The sequence below is a fragment of the Neodiprion pinetum genome, chromosome 6, assembly GCF_021155775.2.
Source record: "Neodiprion pinetum isolate iyNeoPine1 chromosome 6, iyNeoPine1.2, whole genome shotgun sequence".
NCBI classification, from domain to species: domain Eukaryota; kingdom Metazoa; phylum Arthropoda; class Insecta; order Hymenoptera; family Diprionidae; genus Neodiprion; species Neodiprion pinetum.
In genome coordinates, this window is record NC_060237.1 from 28,651,659 (window position 1) to 28,677,601 (window position 25,943).

At 43.6% G+C, this 25,943-nt stretch overlaps 1 protein-coding gene across 1 annotated transcript in view; it reads left to right on the forward strand.

The window, feature by feature from the left end:
- The first annotated feature begins 6,906 nt into the window (after nucleotides 1-6,906).
- The window catches only part of LOC124221492 (uncharacterized), a 41,508-nt gene continuing 22,471 nt past the window's right edge, over nucleotides 6,907-25,943 (forward strand). Inside the window, exons 1-2 of the mRNA XM_046631563.2 lie at nucleotides 6,907-7,528; nucleotides 23,286-23,333. The gene's annotated coding sequence lies outside the window, so the exon portion shown is untranslated. The remainder of the gene's footprint in view (nucleotides 7,529-23,285; nucleotides 23,334-25,943) is intronic.

Consider the following 25,943-nt stretch of genomic DNA (forward strand, 5'->3'; position numbering starts at 1 on the left):
CTGCGAGAATAGAAGGAAGTGTTTCGACCGGAAAGTCTTTTGACGCTGGAAATGCTCGGCAATACTTTGACACCCGTTGTGATTATAGTCGAATTCTGAAAATTTATCCGAAGACGAATTTTGTAGATTATATCAGCACCGAATGTTCAACGATTCTAAGAGAAGATCTGAATTCTTTTCCACTATGAAACGATAATGGTAACATAAAAGCATTCGCCACGAGCCTCGCCTTCAGATTCGATGGACTTGAACCATTCGAATAAAAAAAAAAATGTTATCGTGACCGCTGTTCATCTCTGTAAAAAGAATCGGCAGCATACAAATAGAATCTCCGCCATTTTGTCGATCACTTACTGGGCGATACTTTTTTGGCGAAAGTTACGCTGAGGACAAAAAAGTGTCGCTTATGTGTTGCGAGCAGTGAAGAAGGAGAAGAATCGGGGAATATTATTCCAGAGATCAGAGTTCTCCAAAACAAGTTCAATCTTTATTTCGATTTCCATGCATCATCGAGACGCGTGAGAGGAAATACGTAAGTGGGATATACCCTGTGATCGAGCAGACGATCGGGCGGTCAGGCGTCTTCTTCCCGCGGTGTCCGTCTTCGATCTTCGAGATTTAGGAGCTGAAATGCGAAGGCTTCCAGGAAGAGTGATGCGCTGGTTCAAGTCATCCAGCCTTGGTGTCCGCGCTCTTCTTCGTCTTATAGGTACCAACCGGATCACCGTATCCTTTTTATCTGTTAATTAATTCAATCATACTGGCAGTAATTAGTCGTGAATGCGTCGCCGTCCGACTATTTATGACCATCGTCCGGCTACTGGCCAATTACGAGCTAACAACAACGTCCTGTGTAACGTGGTATAAAATTTTTCGGATGTTTTTGCAAGGGAGGGAAAATTTGGTAGATATAAAAATAGATTCCCAGAATAGTTTTTATGCAGTTCAACAGGTAGTGCGTAGGCGGAGAAGCAACGAGAGCACATCCTGTGGAGATTGTCGGATTCCCGATTGAACAAGGACGCGTCTACAAGCAACTATGGTAACGGAAAATAAAAAGAACATAACGACGCGTCAACCCGAGTAAAAATCAGATTCTGAATTATCAGAATCGGGATCGGATCGTAGGTGGCGTGGGCGGCGGATGGTGGATGCAGGCGACGTCAAAACGTGCGGGGTTGTTCCTGGTAGCAAGGCGCGAGGCCGGTTCGCGGAACCGGAGAAATGGAGCGGAGACGCGAAGACCTTCCCCAAGAGCCGAGTCATCCCTTGATCGATACTCTTTCTTTCGGGCACACGAATTTTCGAATATTTTATCAAGCGCCCCACCGCGATCCGCCCATCTATGTATACAACGCATTCATCGACGCACTCTAAGATCTGGCAAGTTGTCCTGTCCCAACTGCCTTCGAACCATCGCACCTAATTCTCTGCACGCTGTTCGAATCGCATCAACTGGACGGATATCGAATCAATAGAAACTGAAATCCCCCTTCCCGTGAATCAGCTCATCAAAAACTGCGCATTGCACTGTCTAGCGTGTATCGTCGCGAACCGATAAGCTGCGACTGAAAGCTGTCCAGACTGAAAATCAGTCGAGTCAGCAGCTGGAAAAATTCAACCTGTCACCATATCTTAGCACCTCCTTCAAATACCTGCACTTTGAATGATAGGCAGAAATCTGAAAAAGGAAGGGATGCACTTGCAAGGTAAACGTAGAGTGTATAACAATCCAGATTGGCATGTACACCGTACACGTACATGCTGATCTGATCAAGTGGTGCGCCTCTAACACAACTGCGATTGCCTTTTGCAACGTCTTTAAAGTGGTCGTGTATGGAGTAATTGAATCAGCTGTTCATTTTCAATCAGCGATCAAAGCATCACAACAGAAACACACTACCGTACAGAAGAACTACGATACCTGATCAGCTTTCAGACGATGGACTAGAGTTGAGCGTGCAGAAAAAGCCTTTTGCTTCGTGTCCGCACGTAGGGCAGCAGGGAATTGTTATATAATTTGCCGTGTTCAGATGTGAATGACAGAGGTTTTTACCACCGACACCTTGTCGATCACATTGGAACTAATTCGGAACCATTATTCACCGCGACATCGTTGTATTACACGACTCATTACTCTCCCGAACCGTTGATCATTCGATTCGACACGCTAAGAAGCCCGCCAACTTCTTGCCGTACCCTCCACCCGCTTCACAGCATGATTCTTCACGGAGATATACTCGGCTCTGGACGTAAACCCCGTAAGTTAGAAATGGCAGAGGTTTTTCAACACTTAGCTTTAAAGTTGCGGAATCCCTTTGGTTAAAATTGTCTACATATCTTTATAATTTATGAAGCTTGAATGCAGTTCAGAAAGACACTTCTTCAACTGCTGAAACGGTACTCCAATGTCAGATACTTGAAAATATCATACTGCCGGGTGTATGTTACACCTACCTCCACTCTTCGTTGGTCTGAATTCTGCCCTGCATGTGTTAAAAATGATTGCAGAAAAAAAACATAGATATGCGGACAACCAAGTGCTGACTAACTCAACAGATACGACAAGCTGCTTTTGGTACGAAAGTGATGAGTATCCTTGAACGCGTGCAGCGGGGGTTGAAGCCATCGGTAATTGGCCGTACGATGCGCATATAATTACGCAGCTACCTGCGGGCTCCACGGTAGGTGAGGCTGCGGATTCGTTCCACCGCCTCCAATAAAACGAGACCTGTTGAATGCGAATGCGTTGGTAGAGCGCGGATGCAGATCCACTCGCGCGCAGTGCAGCCTGTGATGCGGAGGCGAAAGACCTCAGCTGTAGATGGTTCGGAGGGTCCCTGCCAATCGTGCGACCAATCGTGCGACCGACATCTCCAACCTGCCACGCCCCTTTTCCTCTTTTCCTCTTTGCCTCTTTGCCTCTTTGCCTCGTGAGCCGCCCCGGATCACTGGCTGCCCGTCTCGTCCTGAGCTCCTGGGGTCGGCACTTCGGAGTTTCTTCACGGTTCCGGCCACCAGACACGCACGTATCCAACCACCTTTTAGTCTGGCACTTCCAGCAGCCTTTCATCCATCCGCACGGTTCGTTGCCGGTGGAAGTCGATCTGGTGACAATTGGGCTGGCTGATCAAGAATCATGCAGCAATTAAGTGAGATTCAATTACACGAGGGCTGATGATGCCATTGTCGGTTTATCTTGTGTGAATTTTCCCGATACTTGATGGATCTGATAGGTTCAAGATGACCAATGGCACCGTCTATCCACTTCTAACACACTCATTGTCAAAGTCCAATTTTTTGTCAACTGTCCAATCTCCGAACGCTTCGCGAGAAGCTGTTCCAGTCGATTCTTGCCCACGGTCTTTTGGGAGACCAGGTAGCCATGGTTATTGCAACATCGATCCAAGATGGCGGACCTGTCCCGACAACAAAGGCACAGGCTACTCCCTTCGGACGAGTCAGGTGCGAAATGGAGCGCCAAGGATACGCTCTCCTCTCATTTTGGCTGCCGGAATGTTGATTGAATGCAAACTTCTGATGGTTTATTTTTTGCGTTTCCAACCAAAACACGTAGTGGCCTGGCGTCTGTTTTCTTCAATCTCATCTTCTCTGCACGGAGTGCCGATCTAAGAAGCTGTAACGAAATCACTCTCAGTAATTAGTGAGCACTGATGAAAAAGGGAACGTTGTATGAAGAGAGGGAGACACATTTCTTGCCATCGTTCGGTGAGTTACGATTATTCACGAGTCAAGCCGTAACGGCATCCCCGAGAGGAAGTTGCCGGTCTGAGTCCGGTTCCAAGGATCATTCGAGCAGCAGCCAGAATAGGCAGACATCTACTTGGAATTCAACCGTTCGCAGAAACGTTTGTGTCGACGACCTCAAGATTGAAACCGATACCCATCTACGCTTACATAGCACAGCAAGCGACTGGTGCTTTTCGTCATATCGATTTCAGCGCGTTCATTTCACGAGGGATGAATAATAGAAAGGAGGAATATCATCAAACTTCACTTTTTCTACAGCTGACACGAAGCAAAGGTTTTATCTCGGTATTTACGATATTCTTCAGATTGACGAGGGCAATTCAGTTAAAAGAAACAAAATTAGAAATTCTTGTAGGCCACTTCATCCTCTAAACCTACCTTGGCTCTATTGCCATTGTGGTTTGATGTTTGCAGTGTTAATAACCGTTCCGCCGTCCTGAAAGCTCGGCACAAATCATTCTGAAAGCCGTATCACATTCCCACAAGCTACAGCGGGTCTTGTAGAAACAAAGGTTGACGGTCTTTCGTAGATCATTTTCGATCCGTTCCAATTTCGAGGATACCCTATATACGCTGTACCTACGGCTCTCGATCTCTGGCACCGATAGGCATAATAAGCTAACAAGGGGTTTATTACATTATAATACGCATGTATAACATCCCTCGCGCCACGGAGCCGGGTCGTTGATAGACAACAGATAATAGATTGTTCGGGGAAGCAAGGTACTCTCTAGGTTCAAGGAATCATTAGACTATAACTCAATTATGTAACGCTAGGCGGTGCAGAGGGGAAACTCTCGAGAGAAGGGCAAAAAGTGTAAGGGTTGAGAACTGCGAGTCATGCACCTACACTTACTGAACGTAGGTTGATACAGGTATCCTCTCGGATCTGACTTCCAATTCCTCCACAAACTTCGGCACGAGACTGCAGCGAATCTTTCGTCGCCCAGCTGCGGCTTGAAAGAACGATTTCGATAGCCGTGGATCATTGGAATTGCGAAAATGACACGTGATATTGATTTTTTAACTTCGAGTGACTGAAGACTTACTTTTAGATCTTCGGAATTCGAAATTTCCATCCCCAATCATTCTTCCAGTTCAAATTCTTCCGAATTATAATACAACGACCAAGTCATTGACCGCTAACTTCAAAGCTGCCCGTTACTATTCTTGTTTCTCAAGTAGAACTTACGCAGAGCTCTCTGATATGAAAATAGATTCAGTTAACCCACGTGTGTTCCATAAATCCTTTAGATGTATTGAGAAAATCTAAGCGCTTCAGAGGGGATACCGTCATTCCAAATCCTTTCTTGAAGATTGTCTGCACATCAGGTGAATCCAAACTTTGGAAACGTTAGTTTAAAATTTGGCAAATCAAAGCTTCGAAACCACCGGTACGAAAATCAGAGATTTGCCACAAGGAAAGTATAAAAAGAAGAGGCAAAAATAAAAAGAAAAAATTAAGGAACCTGATTATCCAGTTTGTGTGTCGGCGTGGAAGCTTGGAATCAGATACATATTTCTGTACGACAATTCTTAGAAACTGTTCATCAGGCGAGAGAAAATCTGGTTAAAAATAGCCACAATCAACTGACACACTGGGTGCCAGTCGATTCTGTACAGTAAAGGCAGCGCTGGATTGGACCGATAGGAAGCTATATTTAGAAAGAAAAGTCAAGCGAACTTCCATATTACTCCTAGAAGGTGAAAAACAACTCAGCTAAACGCACCCAGGTCGAAACTAAAGAGTCGACGAAGTGCTACAGGATAAAAATGAATTCGTTCTTCAACCATTGCATGTAGCACTAAAGCTAACGCAAAAAAAAAAAAAAAAAACAAAACGTTCATACCTACCAGTATCGAAGTAACGAATTCAAGTAACAAAAATTCGGACAAGAATTGTACTGTTCGCAATTAGATGTCGAAGTCCAATTCAGTAGCCATATGGCTACTAAAAATCTTATCGGTTCTAAATATATCCCGGCTAATTAGTCACCGGGAGAAACGTGTATTTATAAGTTCCTGTACATATCGAGCATGTTCCGCTAGCTGGAACAACGTGCCAGTGGTTCTCAAGTCCCGGCTGACCATGAAGGCTGGCGTTTTTCACCGCCGCTCGATATTTGCATGCATAATCTATACTGCAGTGCTTCAACGGCGTGCTCAGCGATTGCAGAATCACCCCTGACATGACCTAGTCCGTTCAATTGTCGCAATTAGTGGGTTAATTTACTTCACACCGTCCCGGTCGGTCTCTACTTTTCCAGAATGAACAGCGAGACGGGTTTATATCGATAGAGAGACAGTGGTGATTCCGTGGGCGTTGTCCGCACACGAATATCATATTCGCAGCGTAAAATTTCGCTCTCGGCTCTTCGCGGAAATTCCAGCGACGAGCGTGGTAAACAGGAAATTTCGAAGACGTGGAAAAAGAATAAACAAGAAAAATAATTCGGCGGTCTTGTCTTGACATAAACAATTTCTTTTCACGATGTTGGTTGGTACTTAACGAGCCCCGTAGCACCACGGCGCAGTTGCAGGGGCGTAGCATTGAGAGTTGGAATTCACTTTCTACAATGAAAAATAAATTTTTGAGAAACAGGTAGACAAGCAGCGGCATCGACTGAGTTTTGCGGCCGTATAGCCGTATAAGAGGATGTATTGATTGGCTGACTTTAAGTCCACGAATTATCAAAGACCATTTTGTTCCTCGTGTTTTCTCTTACGGGAGCACCGAACGTCCACTGTACACCTGGTGGCCGTCTGCGGTATTCACAGAGTCAATATTCTGAGGTTTAACCTTGGATGAAAGGTCAAGTTTCACTTTAACAATCTAACAACAGGAGAATCTTTGGTAATGCGGTATGCGCAATGAAACGTCTTATGCAATACAGATTTACGGAATCAGCTCAGAGAATCTACGGAGCTCTGGATAATATTGGAAATGGGGAAAATCCAACATTGACACAAGTTATTGCACATGTATTTATTAAGAGCTTGAAGGAACATCCGCGTATCTTATCTCTAGTGATATGAACATACCCAAGGTACCGAAGCCTCCGTAGCTAGCTTGGGCGTGTCGAACTAATATCTAGATACAATCTTCGGCGTGAATCCAGTCGGATATACCGTAACGGTAAAGTCCACTCTAGGCTAGCACTCGGTCGGGTTTGGCAACTTCGGGGTTGCGTTTCGGGTTGCGATTCATTCGCATGTATTGTATTTCCGAGTCGAGTGCGTACTTTTACGGCTTCGTAGGTAATCGGTAGATTTCTGCACAAGTATCCTCGTGACACGGCATTGCGGTGGAAGGTGCACGCGGCGCATGTTGGGGGCCGCAATCGACGCCACGACCACGAGCTCACCAACTACCACGACCAAATCTACATAGTTCTAGCCCACGCGAGGCAGCGCGAGGCCAGCCACGAGCCAGCCCAGCTATATCCACGTCGTTCTCTCCGCAGGCGTACGAACGCACAGTTTGTTCAACGGTATCCCCGTGGCTCTCGAGCCGCCAACGTAAATTCTTCCGCTCGGCTTCCAGACCAAGCCAACAGTCGATGCCTGAATCGCGACTGATACCGTGTGCCATCAAGTGATTTCATACAGTAAAAAGTGTTCTCGCTTTCGATTAAAACCCGATTCTTCACTCATCCGTCTCCGTGCAATTTCCGCAACTTGCTGGTGACAAAGATTTTCAATCACTTTGGAGGATCGGTCACCCCAGGCTTCTACTTTGGTGATACAATTTCAGCTGGTGAGTAGCACGATCATTTACGTTGTCAAGGCTGCTTGCCTACGGTCAAGATTTTCTTGGCAGCTTTGGTTACCAGTTACGTCATTGTTGCCGGAAGACGGCACCTAACTTAGAGTTGGATAACCGAATACCTGGCGTTCTTTGACCACGCGATGTACGCATCGCATTAGGATCACGATTTGCAAATTAAACAGCTGTGTATGAAATGTCTGGCTGAAATTAATTAATACGTTGCAAAGTTCCTGAATAACTGTCTAGAGAGTGATTCTACATCGCGTTTTGGTTTTCTCAACTATCAATAACCTGCGGTAGTCTATGATATCATTTTACTCCAGCAGTTACTTGGTCTTTTAGAGTTTAGTATACTACCATGTATCACTTTGGTACGCGTGAATTCATCAAATAGTTCAAAATCTCACCCAACCTGATCTTACGTAGGTATTGACGAAGGTAGCCGAGAGGTATCAGCTCTCAACCTATCCAAAATCCTTCGTACAACATTAAACTATTTTAGCATCATCGATGTAATTTCACAGTGAATATAGTAGTACAATGAGACATCTAGAGCAGACGAGCCATTGCCTCCACTTAATGGTACCAAACGGATGTTTGTCGTGATTACGCAGAGAGGACATTAGATGTAGTGTCGTTAATTAATAACACCAACTGACAAAATTACTTCGATCGTCTATCACGTGGTTCTTCATGATGGGAAAATCGTTGTTTTTCAGTCATCACAGTTATTGGAAATTTTGTTTAGCTTATGGAATGCCCGTATCTCGGCAGTTGGACCTGTTTGTTTTCCACGTTCATATCAGTGACCACTGTAATATATTTTCGTGTATATGAGTTAGATCAGTGATGGTAGCCGCTGAAATTTCGGTGTCAACAAACTGTGGGTAATTACCGTGGCGTCGTCGCTGTTGCTCCTTAAATAACAGGAACCTTTGCCCCCATTTGATGGTGTTCAAACCGTCATTACCGCTACAGAATTTACTGGCTGTACAGACTAAATCTTTTACTTTGTGCCTATGGCAGTATTGGAGAATGGGATGTTATGTAAGCAGTTGACCTTGGTAGACGGTCAGCTGTTTGAGCTCCAGCTTAAACCAGCACGTCTTACTGAGTGGGGATTTTCTCCACTTGCGTTGACAAGGTGGAACTCGGCACGAACTCTCCCCACCGAGAAATCTCGGTTCTCTGCATATCATTTTTACCTTGAATCATAATTGGCATAATGCCACGTAACAATCACGGTGACGTGTACGTTTATAAATTGCCAAATCTCTTCGTGAACTGCGATTAGATTCGACAGTGAACCTTGAGTTTTGCCATATACGGTGCTACGTGTGATCATATTACTTATTGTATATAACGAATGAACAACGTAAGAGTACAAAGCCCTTGGTTTTCTGCTTAGCTGTCTCTAAGAGTGAGGAAAACAGGACTCCTCGCTTATGGGACATTCGCACCCTTCGCGGGAGTATCGATTGTAATTTGTTCGTATAGTTGATAGCAAATGGAACCGTGTTTCCGGATTCTGCGGGTCGATGTTAAGGCACGTGGAGCCAACAACGCGGCTGGCACGTATTTCCATCAGGCCTGGTAGCGACTGCTTGCGATCAAATCGATAGTTGGACTCGAAGCAAGGGCGAGAGGAACGGTATTATGCAAGGCGCCAGTCCGTCCGTGGCAAACGTGAACTGCTCACGTACGTTAGTTTTCTGTTGTACAGTTTCAAATAAATTTAACATTCAATCCTATACTCTTCGTCGATTTTCTACGGTTCTCAATTTTCCACTGTACAAACGAAAAAATATCTTACCTCGAGGTAAGTCACGGGGTTAAACTTTTGCGCCCAATGTGTGCAAAAAGAAATATCAGGCGAGAGAGATCAAATTAGCAATTCCAGTACAAACGATTCCTCTTTGGCGTTCTTTGGCTTAGCCATTATGTTCACGAGTGAAGACTTCAACCATCAAGACAAATAATCCGAATCCCCACGAGACTTTATTCATTGCACTTTCACTAGTTACACGACGAGGTCAGACCTTTCTCCAGCGATATTTCTCTTATTTCTGTTATATTACAACGGTATGGATTCTAAGCACTTGGACAGTTCAAGGCTGAACAATTTCCGTGCAACATTGACGTTGACAGAGGTGAAATGTTGAGTGTATCGCTGTTGAAAACTCATCAGATTTATTCGTACCGATCAAAATGAGAAGATTGTGAAACATTCTACGACCATTTGTATTCCACTATCCGGCAATTGACCGGTACAAATGAATTTGATGATGTGCAGGTTTGTACGATGTTGATAATCATGGTACATTAGTACCACATTTGAAACTTATCCAAATAAACATCGTTCAAGTGCTTTGCAATCAAACCGGTAATAGAACGGCGCGTCTATTCGGTTGATCTACATGATAAATTGGTTAGATCCATGCGCAGTCGATGTTGCAGACGGTTTGAAGATCGGTAAAGAAATTTGCTGCTGACCGATGAACGACGACTCGGTATTAATACGAGATTCAGAGTCAAACCATCGCTCGGTTTGTTGTGCTTACATGTATGTTAATGTACCCCTCTACTTTAGCTCGTTACGTCATTTTCGATCTTTACACACTAACGAGTGTGCCGTTCTCTCCAGAGATGTCTCTGCTAATGCTCATTGCCACAACGGCGCCGAAATATCATTTCGTCACTCCATTGATGTTAGCATTTGAAATTCAACACTCGCCTTCGTCAGAAGTGCGTCAATCGAACGCGCAATGATTCCAGTGAACCCAAATCCATCAATGAAATATGCACTGGAAGGTCCACCGATTACTCGTGTTGATAAGACCTAGATTCGAAATTCATATGACTGCAAAAATAGATGTTTCTTCAGCGTCTGAATTTCATTTAAGGAAATCTTATGATGCTACGAGCTTGCCTTTCGTTGTGAACCTTTCTGTTCGAGATGCTGACATAACTTTTCAATTCGACTTGGGGAATCCTCAAAGCATATTGTAAACTGCTTTAGAGCCATTACAACCAGTTTCTCGCCCACCTACTTGAGGATTTTTATGTTCTCCGCCTTCAAGGATACTATTGTAAATGCAGTAGTATTCCCGTTCAGCCGCAGCTCAGACGGAAAAGACAAGAATGCCGTGGCATTGGTGATTCAGTAGCAGCAACGATATTGCGTAATTATTGCGATCCCGTAGAGAGAATCTCATTGACAAACTACCACGACCTTGGAATATTCGATCTCGTAAACTGACATCCATTACGACGCTGGTCAGCTCTGTGTGGTAGAAACGAGTGACTCGGAGAGTTCATAAAAATTCAGTAACGTATTCATGTGTTATTTCAATATTAATGAATGGATTTTGGATCGTAGATGTTAATGCAAAACGCAGAACTTTCCAGTAATTCCATCTAATCAAGCAGAAACATTACGCTGCACGTAACACACAAAGGTTGCGAGAAAGGCATAATGGGGCTTCGGAGGTCTGAATCAAGGAGCATCCAACATTAACAGTCGGTATTGCTATGCTTACCAAGTGACTTTGGGGTTACATAACCATGGATGCCGCGTTCGGATTGCTGTTCGTAGAATGAATCGGGAAAATGAATCCTTTGTAATTCTTCTGAAATTATCGAAATAGAGAAAGACAATAATCACATCTGCATGTTTGAACGATTTGCACGTTAAGTAATTCGGAATATATACGATTTTCAACGAATGACTGTGCTGTGAGGATCGTGAATAGCGCGATGACTTCATTCCTTTAAAATCACGGCACTGCTTCTCTATTTTCAGAGGGTAAAACGACAGCTGTATACTTACACGTCGTGATGAGAAAAACTTGAGGTGTAGAACATATCTCGAGTCCATCAATATCCTAAAATTTATCACGTATTTTGAAGGAGAAATTTAGGATAAGATTTAATTTATCTTTTCGTTTATTGGTTTCGGAAAGTTTTCAGTCCAGTCCTGTAGTATCCAACTCTGCATTAGTAGAATCTCTTGTATTGTCACGTCTTGTTATTTCTCATTATTAGTCGAGTGGAATCAAAAATTATAAAGTTTCGGCGCTGGGCTCATCTACCTTGCAGGATGTCGGATTACTTATTTTCTGCGTTTTTTTCGTTCGCCAACTAAGAGCATTGACTCGAAAAAATCACCGCGTTCTCAAGTCCAGAAAGAAAACTATAAACAATTATCCAGATATTTGTCCTTACCGTTGAAAAATAAATTGTAAAATAAATTGTCAGTAGAATACCTGATCATGACCTATTCAACAAAGTATAACACCATCTCCAGAATCCTCACGCCCACGACAAGTACTTGAATCCGTCATCAGATATATGACGACATAAGTATAGAAACAGATTGCTCAACAACTGTAGAAATTTCATTACCCTTGTGAAAGTAACTTTGAGTCGAGTAACTGAACAAACCCAAAGCATCCTCCCGCACGGCAATTTCAGCTGATGCAAAGACGGCTCCGTATCTCGCGATTTTATTGCTTTGTAATAGGTAAGCTACGTGACGTGGATCACGTGTCAATTGCTCGGACGCCAAATGCCAGAGCCCAGCCTCGATGTTGCTTTCGAGGGCTGCAATCATCCGATGGAAACATCGATTCTAACGGATGAGGATTAGAACAGTGATCCAATTATGGATCTGGTCGAGCAGAACCATTTCTATCCTGGTACGTATGGCCGTAACCTGCATCCTGGCGCACATCTTGTTCCGTCACAGCGTTGTAGGCGCGTGCCGAAGTGCTACCTGGCTAGAGAAAGTGCCCGAAGCACAAACGGCGGCGTAAAAAAAAATACAGGTTCATGTTGGCCTAGTGTAGATCAAAGCGCCCACGCAATACGCGTCGATGTCTCCGGACGTGCAAAATACCACGAAGAAGAATGTGCTAATGTAACGGTGGCCACACTCTCCCCTATTAATCGGTATCAAACTTCCTGGCTTTGCGGTCATCGGGCCAAGGTCGCAACGCCAGTTGTACCAGAACCGGGAATTCACCGCGCTGACATTCGATTGCTCACCTAACTGGGACGACGTCACTGCAGATTGCTCAGTAGCTGCGGACTGGGACCTAATTTCGATGGATCGGTCGGGGTTTTTGTAATCTTATGAACGCCGAAAGTCGATCCGTTTGTTTTTCATCAATCGGTACGTGGGCGGGTAATCACCGAAATTAATGGGGATCGATGATTTTGTAATCGTTACCGTAAGTCAATCCGAATAAAGTCCAGATGGTCAGTTCGGGCGTCGAACTTGATATCGGAGCTGCAGAGGTACATCGCAGTAACGGGTCTTAATCACCTGAGTTCTGGTGAATTGTCCAAGTAGCCAGAGGCCTGCCACTCTCCATGCGTAGACACAAGCCTGTTATGTTTCCTACTCAAATCCGTTGTACCGAGACAGTGCATTAGTGATCGCATTATCGTATTTATGTTTCAAAATATCAGCTGAGTATCTGAGATACTCAACAAGTTGTGGTTCGTGGTTCGGCACACGTAGTCCCTCAAAAGGCTGGCATTGGTTATTTGGCATTATTAAAAACTTTTTATTCAAGTCACGGTTACGATGCTCGAGTTCGAATAACGAAAGTCGATAAATATTACTTTTATTAGACGGAATTCCTTTCGATTTCTATACACCAAATATTTTTCTACCTTCGTTAAATCACGCCTAAAACGTTTTCACATTTTTCAATAAATTATAGTATACGTTTTCTCGCGATCTGTATCGGCCAAGCCGATGAAGTCATTTTTATCGTGTAATACGCACCGGTGATTACAAATCTTTACTGGGATTTCTTGTATTATCTACAACGTTGGTATTTTGCCCTAATTTGCCCAACTCACCGGATGGGTTGAGTCCATATACTCAATTGCCGGTCATTATAACCGAAGTGTACTGATATTGCCATTCAATACCAAAACGTGTCAATCGAAAAACATTCGGGCGAACTAAGAAAACAGTCGGTCACATGTTGATCGAAATTATTTGTTTTTATTCCGAGTTCAATTTTTCAAACAGTGAAAATTCATGACTGAGTCACGAAAGATTGAAGCATTTTTTTGGAATCGAGGAAACCGCATCGGTTTTTGATAAAATCTCTTATCTTAACTTTGTGGGTCTTCTCTCTCCTTCCGGAAATTTGAAGCTGCACGATAAGAACCTAATAGGACAAGTATGGCTAGAATAGTACCTCAAGGTTTTGGCTACACAGGCTTGGCTTATTGTTTCGAAAGAAAGCATAGTACCTAATCATTGTTTCGTGAAGAACATTGCAGTTTGGTAAGTTTTGTGCGAAATTTGTACGGTAAATAATCATTATATCCGGTGCTCACGATATTGTGATAGCGTATAACCAAATACGGCAAAAACCTTGGTCTTACGAGTATCATGTATGACGAAGCGAGAACATTGTTTGAAATTTCATTGACGCATAATCTGATAACTGCTGAGCTAATTACAGGAAAACCCATAATTGCATGAATGAGAATTTGTAATAAGTTTTTATTTGAAATATGCATTTATATAAATGTAAAGAATGATTCATTCTAATGGATCGAAAGTTGTCATTATCCAAAATATTCTCTACATAACGCATTGTACTCAAGAGACAATCCTAAGATTCCATAACGAGAAATAGTAATGTTCTTTGATGGAAAAATTGTTCTGCTCATTCATCAACAATTTCTCGTATCGTATAAAAGTTTTGTCATCTGTATAGAGAATCGATGTCCTCGATCAGCGACACGGCTCATACTGCAACTGCGGTAATTATCGGATAAATTTCCGCAAGTGAATGAAGAAATCCTTTAACAGCTTGCCGTAGACATTTCTTTTTTCACAAGTTTTATATTTTTTGCATCTTACGGACATCACGGACGTCAGCGATTCGCATTGAGAAAAATTATCCATATAGATAGATATGTATAAATATGGAATATACGGATAAAATTTGTGAAATGATGTAAGCTTTCATATACTGAATTATTCTAAACGCGTATTCCATTATATAAGTATTCATATTATACACGTTGCCTATAATGATTAGGAAATACAACCGTGTGATAAAATTTTTTCAATTATCTTGACGCTCGGTTTATTATTTATTTTTATTTTCTTGTTTAGAAAAGCGGAAGTTTCCTCACGGCTTATTTGCATTCGCTTATTCAGCATTACTAGAATCGAACGAACCGATAATGTTAATGTTACATTTCTTGGATGCGTGTGCTTCCTCAAACGATGTCACGATACTTTGTGACAGTCGAGGAAACCGCAGACCACTCGATTGCGAGGCAAGTACGCAAGCCATTCGCTCGTCATGCTGAAAGTCGCGTGCCCGCGGTGCCGGAGCGTCGACTTCTTCATTCCCAACATATTATAACGTGGACTTCCTTTCCCCGCAAATCTCGATATCAATTCGCAGAAAATAATCTCAACACTGCTCCGGCTCGCCGAGGATACGTCACAGCAAAACATTACAGAAATTCGTACATTAACGCTCTGGTGTGTGTGTGTGTGTGTGTGTGTCAATATCCATGAATGAATTTGTAATCGCGCTTACCCAATACGCGTCCGAATGATTCAAGGACAGGGTCGATGTCTGTATTTATTTACCGTTTCGCTGAGTTTTAGACCAGATGAGAAACCGAAGTATCTGTAATCGAGTTGCGACGTCATGATTCACGCGTCTCTTGGCCCGATTTACTGGCTTTCTCTAACCAGACTCGTACTGACCGGCAGGCACCTGTTCTGGGACCCCGTTGAAAATCAGGCCCTGAACTCTCGAGTGTCCCAAATCAAGGCCTCCTCAGCGACCGTTGAGGTCGTTGAAGACCAGCCGTAATCCAGTTTCGACCATTCTTTGTCTTTCATGACGCCGTAAGATCGAATTCGCTGGTTAGCGGCTACGTATTTGTATACTGTCTACGTGACTTTTGTCACCGTCAGTTATGAAACTAATGAAAATCAAATGCCTGCACCAACTAATTACTCACCGTGAATAATAAAAAGCAATTCTCATCCCGACGAGTGATATCACGCTGTACAGGCATGTTAAATAGCTCGTCAAAAACTTGTCAAAGCGATCGGTCGTTTGGCCCAGGTGTTGATTGCCTCGATATGAGGTGTTTCTTTTCAGACAACCACTGAGCAGAAGAAACAAATAAGACTCAGTTTCGATTAACAGACCATACAGAAAGGGTTCCGCACAGTGCCTAATGCATGGCGTTTCGACGTGAAAAAAAATGATCTACAAACCTTTGATCTGTCCTGATTCGCGATCGAGCGTTGGATCCAAATATCCATACGAGTCGTAACTCGATCGGCACGGATGCAATAGCAGGTCAGTAACGTGTCTGCGAAGGCCGTACACTATGTTGCAAAAGACGATCCGCATACACACCGAATTCATAAGCGTTTCTCCGGGTTCTTCGGCTTGTGTGCGCGGATACCGTGTGACTGACTTAGGGGAATCACAGCGACTCGCGATGTCCTTTCGCGCTATTATTCACCTATACGTGTCGAGCCGCGTTCATTGTGGTTACCAGGTACATTTGTATTCAGGTGGAGGTTGGCACACGTTGGAACACGGCAACACACACCGGGCGCGTACGGCAGGTGTGAGATGCGTAGGAAGAATTACGACTCGAAGCCGATGCAGCGAACGTTACGGGTTCCGGAAATCGGTAGGACATTCATTCATGTTCGCGAGAGAGTTTGCCGGGTGGGTCAGTGCCCGAAATCAGGAACCAAACCCGGTACCGACTCCATGATCTGGGTCGGCCAAACGGCTCCGGACACACGGAACGACTCTCACTCTCGCCTGCAGGTCGATCGACAGATCGATGGATCGATCCTGCTAGCCTTAGCCTTCGGGATCCGCCGGCGATCGTTTGCTCCCTCAAACGAAAATCGGCACGGGCAGGTCTCTCGAGCGACGGACTTTTTGACGATCCTGATCGCAGTCCGGATTTGAGAGAACCAAGTCGATGTCGCTTCGCTCCAACTTCACTGCCAGAGTTCACAGCCTGGTCGATTACCGTCGTGACTCTCGATGACTCAGCTTCTGCGGCACGCTGCTGGGTCTCACTGAAATCGCCGACTCGAGCCGGCTCTGCTGGCGTCGCGAGCCTGTAACGCGAATCGCACGGGAACACCGTCGCGTCATCGAGTTACGTCACATGACGTCACTGAAATCGAGGTGGCTCTCATTGTCGGCCGCAGCTGAACGCTACGTGACTTGTGACCGCGTGCCTCGTGCGTGCTGCGGCGTTTTCTGTCTGCCTTAGTGCCTCGAGCACGCTTCCGATTGTGAGAGCACTCGCGGTGCTTCTATCTCGTTTGGGTACGTATCGATACGTTCGAATTACGTTTCTCCGGCGAAACCGATCGGTCCCAACCGTTACGTCCGTGACGTCCCAACTTCCTTCATCGTGTCTACAAACTGTATTTATAACGTATGCTGCATACGTTTTATGTACATTCGATCGTGAGGCTAATTTGCAAATCCGATGCCCAATTGCTTCGGACTACGGAAAACTGAAAAAGGCGGACAGCAAGTGAAGTTTGAAGGAAAGAAGTTGAGGTTTTGCTACTGTAAATATATCCAGGAAAATCCAAAATGAATCTGGAGTGACCTTTAAAGTGGTTGAGGAAAGATTTCTTACTTGTAGGCCGTTTACGTATGATACACGGAAATTCAGTCATTTCCTTTCTCGTATCGGGAGTAAAGATTGATTGACGTCATATCATGGTGGCAGATGAGAACGTCTTTTTTTCATTTGCGGTAAGATTACAGGGAATAACATAAGCTTTGATCATCCGATCTTTCAGATTTGTAATTTTCCAAGTTCTGTCATCAATATTTGCCGGCAGCTTAATTACACCTTTTCGGGGAACCTGCGAAAGCAGGTGACTAAAATTAAAACAGATTTAAGTATTTAATTTTGGTAAATGTTTACAGGGATTGTGATATCTTGTCTTTCTTTGAAGAAGAATCAAATTTTTGAGGGTCGCAAATAAAACGAGTAATCTGACCGCATACAAAAAAAAAAAAAAACTCTTACCATCTAGTATGGCTGACCACATTTTGTGTCCATTAATTCCGTTGCATTCTCCAAGAAATCACAGGATGAATTTCATTCGTACAATATGCAGCAGGGTATGGAATATTTCTCGTGATCGGTCAAACCGCAGCGAGTGGTTTGAAATGAGGAAGAATATCACAAATGCCATGTATGAGGCTTAATTTGTGTTGCCGTACTGAAAACGATTTGCATCAAGCGTTCGATAGCTGAGATCAATAAATCCCCGTCTCAGAATGTGGTCGGGCAAAATATCATTTCAGATTTTGGTTCAGCAACACCGCGGGTCAAGTTTAGATTCCAATCACGTTTTTCAAGGCTGTGCCACAGCTGGGCTAATGTTTTTTCAAGAAACAATAAAAAATATTTGAAATATTAATGTTACAAAAATTGTGTTTGTAAATATCGATTACGGTAATTTCTTATGCTAATGGTATAATCTAAGTGGTTTCCCAGGTGAAATGTATCGAATTTGACCTGATAAAGTTGTATGAAATTGTACTCTTATAATTTTGTGTAATTTTGTATAATTTCATATATTTTTATTCGAATTTGTAATATTTTATCCGAACATATGATTTAATCATATGACATTATGTCAAAGTTATGTTTTTTTTTTATAGGCCATTTATTTATCGGCCATGTCTCAACTGTAAATTCGATGCCTTTGAAACTGGATCTTGGAAATTGACGAAGTAAAATAAAATCTCGATCGGCCTGTTACGGTGTTTGAGAAAAAAAAAATAATATTGTTCAGCAACTGCATCAGGAAACTTATAAAGCTTGATGTAGACGAATATTCGAGCAGCGTGAAAACATGAGGATTTCAGGAATCCTCGATAAACCTTGATCGGCGCCAAGCCGTCTGCTCGTAATTCGAAATGGCGAAGATTAATTCGAGCCCCGAGGTGAAATGAAACGAGCTGATGCAATGATGGTCCGATCTTTTCATTACGACCAGTTCGGTGTCATTATAAACACCTTGATGCTGATGTGTTATTTTCCACATCGCCATATTCACAGGCAATTTGACACCGATATCTACTCAATAAGAACGCCGATGATTATTCGGCGTCTATGCATGTGAAGCACGTTAAGAATACGCATTTCACGTGACAGCATTTTCGATTAATTGGGTCATAAATCAGCGGGACTTTTTTCAAGCAACAGGTTTCAACGACGGTTGTGCCAGCCTGACTGCAAGACGATCGCGACGCATCTTCTGAGTCAACATACTCATTTGATGTTCAGCCAATCTCGTCGCGGAACAAGCGATCAACCGTTCGCCCGATCAATACCTATGACGAAATCTTAACTTTTCAGTTCTCCTTACTGTCACACAGGTGTGCAGAGGACCCAATCCAAGTCATATTTTTATTTTCCTGGTAGTGGTTCCAGGTATTAATAATCTAAAATCCGATGAGTCACTAATTCCTCAGCGTAAGAATTATTTGGCATGGTGAGAGAAACCGAATGGGGTAAATTTCCCGAAGTGACGAATCCGGAGTGTGTAGAATGCATTTGAGCTCTCGACGTCATTGATTGGAACAACCAATTCACGAAGCTGCAGTCTTAGGTTCGGCGGGTGCCTCAGGGCGGGAGTCTTGAATTGCTCCGAGATGAATGGAGACTTCGTAGAATCTATAACGCGGTGAATCAACGCCTGTAAGAAGTAATAGAACTATTACGCCATGCGGCCTTTGAGTATGCCATGCTGACTCCAAACTAGGTACAAGCTTAAAAGTTAATAACGTGGTGTTTTCGCCCGAACGCGAGATGAAAGTATACCTATGTGTTACATACGCTCTTCTGCAGAAAGGAGTGGCTCTATGACGTCCGAAATCGTTGTTTGATTTTACCCATGCATGTCCTCGAGGAATCCCGGTATTTGCAAGCTACACGTCACTAGGTACGATTTCTTCCGGGTACGAGTATCAACGTACACTTACTTGCATTGTCTGTGCGTATATGATTAGACACATTGGTTTTTCTCTTACTGATCAACCGTATCCAAACCTTCCTCCACGTCCGATATTTTTCGCCAAATATCCCAGGTACTCGGAGAGGTTTGAAGGTGTCACCATTGGAGGTACCTGAGTCTTGAGCAACGGTTTTTCGTACGTTGCACAACATCCCGCAACGTCATTGGGGAGAAATTTTTGTCGAATTCTTGAACCATGAATGTACGGGTTCAAATTTAATATGCAAGTCGCATTTACCACGATGCGGAAATTTTTTCCGACATTCCACCGACGCGTGAAGCCAAAATTCAAAATCGTTTATTTTCTGATATCAAACGTATATTAGTGTCTTGTTACGATCATAGAATTTTTGTTGAACCAAATAATGATCGATAAAAAATTGTAAATAATTTGGGCCAACTAAAATTTAATTATAATAACGAAAGATTTATTTCACCATATCCAAATATACGTTTGTTGAAAATTAATAAACTCTTTTCTCCATGAAGATTCTATTTATATGTTCATGTTTTCCGCTTGAAGATCTTTTCACCTTGTTAGGGAATCCAAGGAATATACGAGAATAGAACCAGACCGATCGTTCTGATAACGAGCCTGGCTAATAAACGCGAATCACAAGTGCGACCAGGCGAGGGGGCTCCGTTGATCGTGCTAACTGGATCAAAAAATACACGCTCCAAATGGCGATTCGATCGAGGGTCAGTCATGCATTCGAACAAATCATCGTGTCTCGTAGCCCGGGATAGGTTGTTGTTACCCGGGAGTATATCGCGTCTGGAAGTGTACATTTTCCGTAATAAAAGCCCCTACAGACATCGGCCGAGACTGATGGAAAAATAAATATCTCAGAGAAACGTTCTACGTTAATTGCAACATGTGCGACACCCGAAAAATCGGTAAAATTCAATGAAAGAATCACCGTTCAGCAGCCACCAAGTGTTGCAAATAAATCGCTAGGTTCTTACCTAACTCTTCAATGACCAGAGTCTTATCTTGATACCGTATAAGCAAACTCCTGCGGTTTGACATAATTACTACAAGATGTTGACTGTTTTCATCGATACCTAAATTTTTCCTCAACGAGCTCAATACTTGGAATCAAACTTTTAGGGTTTTTTCGAAGCTTCATGCGACGTGGAAGTTCGATAACGGTTTTCCCGAAAGCCACAAGTAAGCCCGATTGGGAGTCACGGCAATCTCCAGACTGGATCGAAGGAGTTTCTCAAATTGGGCCGCATTCGCATACCGAGAAAACGCATTCTGATCAGGTATCACTCCACCTTGTGCGAAGAGAGAACAAGAGGATGCAAGAGGCAGGCTTTTGCCGGACCGAGTTCTCCCTGCATGTCCAACGATTGCGGGGGATCATTTCCTTCCGGTGAATCATCCTACGATCTTAACCTCTTAAGGTTCGACCGCGTCGCACGGTGTCCGATTACTGTCCCACGTGCGCACCTGCGCCTAGCACGATACGCATTCTTCGACCATCACACCATCACCGTCGTCCAGAAGTTCGCAGGCTCTTCCCGAGGGAGACGCTTATCTCTCCCCATGACGTCGGAGCAAGATGTTCGCGCTGCTCGGTACCTCTCCATTCACTTACGCGCTCTGCCACCGATCCGAATGTACCAAGGTTACCGGCTCAAGGTTATCCCTTCGGTTCTTCGTGTGCGTAACATCTGGGAATTTCCAACTGCTTTCCATGCAGGCTCGACTGGGTCATGCTTTTCGACAAGTATAATAATTATGCATTTGTGTGTTTCGCAGGAAATCTGACATGCAACTATCTTGTTTACTTGTCGGTTTGTTTCGTGTTTTTACGAGCAACGCGATGTTTTATGTCGACGGTATAAGATAGGAGAGTAGTTCGGCTGGGTAAATTATTCTCACCTAGCTCTCGCCTTTGAGGTAATAACGATTCGGCCGGCCAAGACGGATGACTTGGTTAATTTGCCGAAAGTTAGCTGCCTCGAGTAATCAGTCCGCCAAAATAGTTAACCGGTTGACCGGCCAATCCTAAAAATTCAGAAAATCAACAAGCACGCAAACTTTTCACCTTTCGAATTCGAACTTTCAACTGGAATAAGTTTCAATTATATCAATTTGGTTATATACCAATGCAAACTCAAAAGTATGATCAAGAGTATCGTTAGAGCATTACCGAGAAACGTGCGTTCAAAAAATTCGTAATAAGTAGGTGGAGGACAACGCTCACCTTTCGGACAGAAAGCTGAAGGTATGCCGGCAACTTCCTGAGGTCGCTTAGAGTCCCGCTACGACAATCAGCGTGGGGAATACGGATCTGTAAAATGTTCCATACCCGTCGACAACGGTGAGTCGTTGAGTATATCTGCAGATACCTACCGGTGCATGAACGCAGGTTCCGCGACGCCCACGAACGAGCGGTTTTAACTTGACTCTCCTGAATCGCCTGTACGCTCTTTAATTCAGGGATCATAAATATATATGTATTTTTACCGTTGCTTTCAAATTCTTCAGATTAATGGAGTCTGAGGCATTCGATCCTTGGAATTGTCTCGAAGATGAGTTCCGATGATGTACTTTTTTAGACATTCGTGACCCGACGACAAGAGATCGAAAATAAAGATTGTTCCTCGTGGGAATTACAGGAAAAAATCACAGGAAAAACTTTGTGTGTGCATAAACCGAGTGAATTGCCCGCTTGCACTCTCTTACGATCATGTAACTTCACCGCAGACGGTCAAGACCTGTTGATCCGGCTGAAGGCATGGAATTTCCGACAATTCTGCAATACCATCTTCGATCGTAGTGTCAAAGCGACAAGACTCCGGAGTTGTATATTAATCACACGGCGTCATTGTAGCGGATATTGCCAGAAAATCATCTCGCGCGTATAACGAGTCTTGATTCCAAATCGTTGTTCCAAGTCGTCGCGTTATTAGAGGCCGATTGTTTTGGTGGTTCGATCACCGGCTACGTATGCTAGACGTACCTCTCTAGAGATCGGTGTCGATGAATTACGGAGAATTACATAGTGGATCGGTTTATTGCAGCGCAAAAAGATATATTATGCAGCGCGGATGTCGGGACATTCCTAAATACGTATCCTGTTTGACGTAACGCTTGTAATATGGAGCGCCTTATGCCCGAAGTACAAAGTACTCGAGGCATTTTATCGGTGCGGTATTACACTGTATAAACAGCGGATGTGTGGAGAAGAATCGGGGTAAAATGAAAATCGGATCATTCTTTGCGGTTGATCGTAAGACGTCTCTTTTGGTATTGCGCGTTCTCCTTGCATTCTCACTGTTCCACCTACTTCCGCCTGATGAGTGATTGAAACTTATCCTCGAAGTCTCAGAATTTATTGCTTCTTGGTTCTTCTTTGTTATTTATTTAATGAGCTCCGTCTCGCAATTGTAATCGTTGTGCACTGTTAGAAATGCGATGTTGAATATACCACCGAAAACATTAAAATAATATAGAAGTCCACACTATTTTGGTGTTGAATTTAAAACCACTTGGTGTCAAGAATCTAACGATTTACACCGATGACGTCTAATTTTATACCAATCGGTGTGGACTTACTTCGTGAATTTTTTATCGGTGTGTATGTTTACGCATTCACGAATTGTTTGAAAATGATGTATCTTAACGGTGGTTTCTGTTTTCAGACCGCACTGACGACACTTCTTGACTGTGAATTTCCTCATCCGAATAAGGTAAGAAACATTTTCATTTTCAATGCTCTCAATTATATGGATCAAATTGCGAAAGAGCACCGAGCACGACTGTATTATTAATGTTGAATGAAAGGAAAATTAAAAGAAACGGATTACCGTACGTGACGCAATCTTGACGATGTGCTTTAACAAATAGCACCGATGGGAACTGATCGTGAGCAGTAATTTCCTGCCAGAAATGTCAGCCTTCTCGGTATAACTCGATAATTTTCATTCAACTCGAATATGTTAATATTTCGCGTAGAGCGATGTACATATTTGCTTTAATAATCACTACATGTCCGGTGCTCGATTACATATTCGAAAAAAACGTTATGCGCGTGCTGTTTCGAATCAGGGATTCCGCTCACGCGTTCCGCTTGTGAGACTGAGGTGATTTCCATCCCCCCCGCATCGAGGGAGTCCCAATATAAACCGTGACATAGTGTATTTATTACCGAACAAATTATTCCCCTTGATGCTGTAATATGACGAATGTTAAGATAATTTTACGTCTACGCGTAACCGAGATTGACGATTCACCGGGAGTTCAAAGTTCTCCCGGCTTCCGTCACAGGACTCGTTCAGGCCGTAGCCTCAATCTGGGCTCACTGGCCGTCATCGTACCACGTCACTATCCCGGATGATTTATTATCTTCGCATATCACGATACTTGAGGAGTCAATTGCCGCTCCAGATTGAAGAGCACAGGAAAAATTATCGCGTAATCAGTTATCGCCGATCGAGGAAAAGAAAAAAACTTTCCGGTATCCTGTGAGCAGGACTTATCGCGAGACGATTAATCCGGGCACACCTGAAGCCGGCGATCTCGAGAGATTGAAAAACGGAAGCGGTTCCGTGGCCCGGTTTGACCCCGTGCAATTAGCTCGCTACGACGTTTTCGGCGAGAGGGCGTTGTTCCTGGAATTGTATGGAGAAAAATAAGGATACCGTCCAGACGCGGCGATCATTCCCATTGCCCTTAGAAACCGCAACGGGTTAACGTTCACATCCTCTTCTCCGCAGCCTCGCTAAGCTCTGCCGATTCACCGATGCCGTCAACTTTTTGGCCCCGTCGACGGCGCCTCGTCGAAGAGTCGGCATCCCGCCCCCGGAAACTGGCGTCTGTCCGCGACTCGAGACGGTGACCGGAATTACTCACTTCTATCGCGAACCAGGAGAATTTGCATCATAGTCGCCTAGACTCGAGATCGCTTCTTCCATACTTGGCCTTTTAAACGGCAAGTCTGACGATTCAATTGACACGGAACGCCGGAAACGGCTGTTCGTCACTCGAATAAAACTAGCAGCGGAGAATAAAAAAGTCGTTACGAGATACGTGCGTTCAAGCGGATTCGCGTTCTAAGACGGCGCGAAAAGTCGCGTAGTCCATTCCGCGGTTCATCTTCGCGATTGTGAAATATCGGACGTTTCGCTGCTTCCCGATCGGTCATTGACGCGACGGTTGTTACCTCGATTAGGAAATTAAGAATTTCACACCAACGGTACGATGACAAACAAATTTTTAGATCGTTAAATATACGGGAAAACGATTGTTTCACCAGGCGGCAGAAGTTGGACGTCGCATGACGCATTGAATTCCTCAAAAAGTTTCGCTCGAAATGATCGAGAGGAGAAAAAAGGGAGCGAGACGCGTCAGCTCTGCAAAAATGCATTTTCTCATCCACTTCAGCGTGCACTAGACGAAGGTCGGAGTCAATTGATCGAAGTGATTCGTAAAAGCCCTGCGGTTTGCCACAGCGTGACCGGGTTACGCACACACATTCAACCTGCGGTGTGTGCGTTTCAACAAGTGGCGCCAAATAAAGGGTACGGTACGTACGTTTCTTGTCGGCAAAAAATTTTTCCCTACTGATTCACTTTGCCGCATGCCGTTAGAGATGTAAATACATACGTATAATGTACATACGGGCACCGTCTGGTTTTATTTTTAGCGCGTGATCCAGTGCTAAGGTATTGCAGGGAAAGTGTTGTCGCTGTTCAACGTATAAACCATGTTCCAAGATGGATATGCCTACGTGAGCTAATTGCACCGAGGCAGATCCAACGTAGCGAAATTTTACCGTACAAATTGCACTGAAAGTGTACGTGCCAAGTAACACGACGATTTAGATGAAATTATTTTTTTTCTTCATCGTACAAAACGAAACCAGATGTAATGGATGCGATTAACCGAAAATTGACTCTGTATAACGCATTCGAGATAAGCTTCATATTCCAAACAAATAACAGATTCCACATATTTCTCAAACGTAGTTATGATGTTATTAACGCCCGTAGCTGTTTAAGAGTGACGGTATATTGTGTTTCTTAACTCTCTTAATTGCCATATGATTGCCTTGTAATTATATACCGAAAAAAGTGAGAAAGAGTAGAAAAAAATTAAAAATGAAAAAGAACGAGAAAGGAAACGAGTGATAACGGTTCTTGTCATGTGACACCATCTGGATCTGAATTCGTTTCAATCATCGCGTGAAAACATTGTAAGAAAAAATCATCGCATAATTAGTACAATTAAAAGTTGTACAAGCAAATGTATACAATGTGTTTGAAATCACTTCAACAGATTGTTTGTCATCTTTTTCTTTT